Here is a 6,188-nt window from a genome sequence, read left to right on the forward strand (position 1 = left end):
GCTAGAGAAAAGGATAGGGTAAGTGTAGTAGGGGTAAATGGGAAGGTTCAAACTGTTCCTAGAACGCAGCCCCTGTGGTGCTGGCTACAGGGGATTTGCATCCACCACCCATTCCTCATCATTCCTTCCACTCCATCTCCCTTAATGGGATGAGATTTACTCTACGGTAAGAATGTTACTTTGGCTTGTGACGATCAGGAAGGAATTGCCTTGACTCTAGGAAGTCTCCTGGGAAAGCCTGACCCGTTGTGCACTCCATCTGCACAGCTGAGTCCCTTCATGGGGCTCCTGGATGCGACTCCCGGCACAGATGATCCCACTCTAAGGACATTGTTCCTAACCTCTTTCCATAATTGTGAAGTAAAATTTTGGTTTCAAGAAGAATTTATTTCCTGTGAAATACACAGATTTCATTTCAGAAATCTACTCTTTAGGTACTCACAATTCCTGTTAATCATAGAGTCACAGTAATTTAGCGCTTTAGCTGACCTACTCACTTTGCTTTGTTCATGGTTCTGCGCTTCTAATCTTTTGCCCATCAGTGTATGGCTGATGATAGTTTTTTTTAAATGATACTTGTTAGGCACTTACTATCAATCAATCAATCAATCATATTTATTGAGCGCTTACTATGTGCAGAGCACTGTACTAAGCGCTTGGGAAGTACAAATTGGCAACACATAGAGACAATCCCTACCCAACATTGGGTTCACAGTCTAAAAGGGGGAGACAGAGAACAAAACCAAACATACTAACAAAATAAAATAAATAGAATAGATATGTACAAGTAAAATAAATAAATAAATAAATAGAGTAATAAATATGTACAAACATATATACATATATACAGGTGCTGTGGGGAAGGGAAGGAGGAAAGATGGGGGGGATGAAGAGGGGGACGAGGGGGAGAGGAAGGAAGGGGCTCAGTCTGGGAAGGCCTCCTGGAGGAGGTGAGCTCTCAGCAGGGCCTTGAAGGGAGGAAGAGAGCTAGCTTGGCGGATGGGCAGAGGGAGGGCATTCCAGGCCCGGGGGATGACGTGGGCCGGGGGTCGATGGCGGGACAGGCGAGAACGAGGTACGGTGAGGAGATTAGCGGCGGAGGAGCGGAGGGTGCGGGCTGGGCTGTAGAAGGAGAGAAGGGAGGTGAGGTAGGAGGGGGCGAGATGATGGAGAGCCTTGAAGCCCAGGGTGAGGAGTTTCTGCCTCCTCCCGATCAGCGTGTTCACCACGTGGCCGAGGCTCAGCTCCAGCATCCCCGATTCTACCTTCCTGCAGAAGTCAGGGGAGCTGGTGCCGATGGCCAGCTGCGCTGTGTACGTCAGGGTCTCCCGGATGGTGAGGTAGCCCAGAAAAGTGTCCTCCTGCAGGGCGTAGGAGATGCAATCCTGAAACTGGTCGGGGCGCGGCTGGTGGCCGTTCACACACAGGTCTCCCACCAGTGTCACCTGCTGCCTCAGCCGCCCCGGCAGCATGTCCAGCAGCGTGGTCTTCCCGGAACCTGGATCCCGGAGGAGTTGGGCTGCGATGGACACACGACGCCTTTTGCCATCAGAAATGTCTCCGGTCACACGGCTCCCGATCAGCGTGTCCACCACCTGGCTGAGGCTCGGCTGTACCATCCCCGATTCTACCTTCCTGCAGAAGTCAGGGGAGCTGGTGCCGATGGCCAGCCGCGCTGTGTACGTCAGGGTTTCCCGGATGGTGAGGTAGCCCAGAAAAGTGTCCTCCTGCAGGGGATGTGCCAGGCACTATACTAAGTATAGTATATACTTAGTATACTTAGTATACTTACTTAGTATATACTAAGTATACACATGCCTTATTATGTGCCAGGCACTATACTAAGTCCTGGGATAGATATAAGCTAATCAGGTTGGATATGGTCTGTGTCCCACATGGGACTCAGAGTTATAATCTCTATTTTACAGATGAGGTAACTGAGGCACAGAGGAGTTAAGTGACTTCCCCAAGGTCACACAGCAGACAAGTGGCCGAGCCAGCATTAGAACCCAGATCCTTGCTCAAACCATTAGGCCATCTTCAAAACCTTTTTGAAATCTCATCTCTTCCAGAAGGCCGTCCTGGTTTAATTTCTCCTCTCCCCTCCAGGTTTACCCCCCATAGTCCATCCAGGTATTCTGCATCAACCACATAATTAAGAACTCACATCCACTTGTAGCACATTAATACACATCGTATGACTTATGTATTCACCTCCTTGTCATCCAACTATCTGTAAATCATTTTAGTGCCTGTCTCTCTTCCTAGATGAAAAGCTTTTGAGGACAGAGAGGGCATCTTATCAGTCTACTGTACTGTCATGAACACTTATGATCGGTTCGCAGATAATACTGTCACTAGCACTTAGAACAGAGTTCAGATCACAGTTCTGTTCATTAAATTCTATTCATGGATTGGTTAAGAGAAACATTCACCCCTCATTCTCTTTGATGGCAAAAGGTCTGACAACTCTATCCTGAAACAATCAGAATCCCAGTCCCTTGCTAACTAATCATTACTGGGCAATGCCCCAAATGGTTCCAGAATGGTCTAAAAGGGTGTAGGTAGCTTTGTATCCCTGTTACATATTATCACGAGGGGCTTTGGCCCTGGGTAAGACAGAGCCAAATATCATTATTATTATTAGAGAAGCAGCTTGGCCTAGTGGACAGAGCCAGTGGACCTGGGTTCCAACCCCAGTTTTGCCACTTACATACTGTGCGACCTTGGGCAAGCCACTTAACTTTTCTGTGCCTCAGTTACTCATTTGTAAAATAGGAACTCAATAGCTATTCTCCCTCCTCCTTTAAATTTGAGACTCCTGATTATCTTATATCTGCCCCAAGAGCTTAGTATAATGCTTGACACATAGAAAGCACTCATTTATTCATTCATTCATTCATTCATTCAATCGTATTTATTTAGTGCTTTACTGTGTGGAAAGCACTGTACTAAGAACTTGGGAAAATACAATGTAACAATAAGCAGGCACACTCCCCGCCCACAGAATGCTTTGTTAAGGTAGATGTCTGCATCAAGAGGCTGAGGTGTAGCCCTATGAAGAAGAAAGCTTGAATACTCCCTTCCTTCATGTCCTGTGGGATTTTTCTTAAGGATGATACAGATTTCTGGAATACAGTGAGAGAGAAATTCATTTCGGATTCAAAATGAGTCAAACAAAAAAGACTCCATCCCGTGGGAGTCTGGAGAAATTTTGAAGTCCTGCACGTGATTATTCTCCGCACGGAGGTGATCTAAAGAACAATTAATTGATGCCTTTCATTTCTTGCAGTATCATGGGGGTCTCAGAGGGCTTCAAGAGCTCAATCCCCAAACACCACTAAGCCCAATATAAACATGACATTGTTACCCAATGCAATTCTTTTTGAGCCTCAAGTAACAGATCTTTTCCTCCCCAGCAACATATTTGTTAGAGAGATCTTGGATTGGATCATTGAAAGACATGGAATTTTGTGAGACTGAACCTTCTTCTACCTTTTCTACCTCTTCCTCTTCCTGGAAGTTAGAGTATGATTATATAGATCCACAGATATCAGTCCTTCATGCCGACGGGTGCAGGCATCGTGAAGAAAGGGTTGGCCCATTCTTAGGCTCAGGATTACATTCAATTAAGGCTAGAAATTCTTTTCTCCTCTTTAACAGGGAAAAAACTCAATTTTTGTCCTCTATATTATCCCAGGAAATCACCTATCAGTAGATTACATTGTTTGTGCCTGCTGATGGTTAGGCTTCCTAAACATTCCAACAGTATAGATGTTTTTCCAAAAGGCTTTTGATCAAAGAAAAAGGGAGTTTTGTTGACTGGACATTCAAGTTGGCCTCATTTTGTGCATTTCTATAAAAATCTATCAGACATTGTTTCTGTGTATGCATTGGCTGCAGGCTCTTCTGACTGCATGGCACATTCATTAAAATTTTAATTTTAGAGCAGAAATTTGACCAAGTGTGGAGAGGCACCAAGGTGTAAGACAGAGCCCTGTTGTAGAGAACATCCACTTGATTTTGTAAACAATAAGAAGAGCAATTTACTTCATAGTAGATACTTTCCTTCAGGAAAGTCTTTTCACACTTTGTTGAAATGTAATACCACAAAATAGTGACAAACGGCTTTGTAGTAATTTTTTTTTAAATGAAGCACTTGAATCTAAAGGTTCTAAAGGTTGTTGGAAAGTGTAGAATGCTGCTTATATTTATAATTTAAGCATGCAGCTTCTGTGCTTGCTTACATCGGTTCATTGTCAAAATACCTTCTTTGGATGAAGACTTTCAGGTCATTCTTTGTTCTGCTTGATTTCCAGATCTGCAATCATCCTTCATGATGCTACTTACTTTATCCTCACTGACTACTAAATGTTCTTAAAAAGAAGAAATCTTCCTAAGAGATGGAGTGTCTTAGAAGAAAGTGAAAGGAGACACTGAATGTTAGATGACTGGAAGTTCAAATGAGAAAAAAATGGCAGGATTTTAGAAAGTGAAATTAGGTAGTTTTGTGAGTATGACAATCTAATGCAATTTCCTATTTAGGTACATTAAGGGATGTGGTGGAAGAAATACTATAATTAATATGAGTAATTAGGGTAATGTACTCTTGAGGATGAAGGAAAGGGAGTCAAGATGATTAGGAGCAAGCACTTAGTACAGTGCTCTGCACACAGTAAGTGCTCAACAAATATGATTGAATGAATGAATTAGGACCAGAAGCAAGAATGATTGGACTTTATGAGAAAGTAGAGGCTTGGAGTAATGTGCATTGGTTCCTCGGAAGAAATCTCCTTTAAGTGAACTAAGAATTTCCATGAGAAACCATTATTTTCATCATAATCATAATCATCATTATTATTACTATTATTATCATTATTATTGCCATTGTTGGAGTAGATACAAGATAATCAGATAGGACAAAGTCCCTGTCCCACACAGGACTCACAATCCACGTAAGATTAAATCTCCATTTTACAGATGAGGAAACTGAGGCTCAGAAAAGTCAAGTGAGTTGTCCAAGGTCACACAGCAGACAAATGGCAGAGCTGGGATTAAAACTCAGAACCTCTGACTCCCAGCCTGTTCTTTTTCCCGTAGGCCACCATTCAGTAAGTCATAGCTTTAATGGGAGATATGAGGGCCTGCAGTCCAAACCAGTGATCCAGTGGTGAAGGTTCAGTCAACTGAATTTATTGAGAATCTGCACAGAACACTGCACGAAGCACTTGAAATAGTAAAATAAAGTTAGTAGGTATCATTCCTACCTTCGAGGAGCTTACAGTATAGCAGGGCAGGAAGACACTAAAATAAATTACAAATAGGAGGAAGAAGAAAATATGGATATGTCTATGTATTACTGTTTAATTAACAGGGTATGTATGTTATATACGGATGTGTTCTGGGTGGAAGCATAGCTGGAGTAGTAGATAGAGCACAGGACTAACCCTGGCTCCACCACGCTTCTACTGTGTGACTTTGGGCAAATCACGTCACCTCTCTGGGCTTCAGTTCCCTCATCTGTATAAAATTAGGTTTGAGACTGTGAGTCCCACATGGGACAGGGACTGTGTCCAACTCTATTTGCTTGTATCCACCCCAGCACGTAGTATATTTCTTGGCACATAGTAAGTGCTTAACAAATCCCATTATTATTATTAAGTCCTGAAGTGGTGATTGAGCTCCTCTTAGACAGTTAGTCCCATGGAGGACAAGGATTGTGTCTGTTTTGATTATCCTGTACTTAATGCAGTGCTGAGGCCAGTTCTTGGCACAGAGTAAGTGCTAAATAAATATCAGAACAATAATAATTGTTACTATTAAATTTGTAGAAGAGAAATTAATCAGAAAAGACCTCCTGAATGAGACGTGATTTCAGAAGAATTCTGGAGATGGGGTGATCTTTGATTTGCCAGGAATGAGGTGGGAGGGAATTCCAGGCAGAGGGGTTGAAAGTGAGGGAGAAGTTGAGGACAATGCAAAGGATTTGGGCATCTGACACAAGGAAGTTGGTAGTGTTGTCAACTGTGATGGAAAAACAGGATGGAGGAGGGGATCTGTGAGGAAATCATTTTTACACATACTACTAGAGATGCTGTAGAGACAAGAGGAAATAGGACATTTTAAAAAAGGTATTTATTAGACACCTACTGTGTGCAGAACAATGTGCTCAATACTAAGTAGTGTAC

Source organism: Tachyglossus aculeatus, chromosome 18, assembly GCF_015852505.1.
Source record: "Tachyglossus aculeatus isolate mTacAcu1 chromosome 18, mTacAcu1.pri, whole genome shotgun sequence".
In the NCBI taxonomy this organism is placed as follows: domain Eukaryota; kingdom Metazoa; phylum Chordata; class Mammalia; order Monotremata; family Tachyglossidae; genus Tachyglossus; species Tachyglossus aculeatus.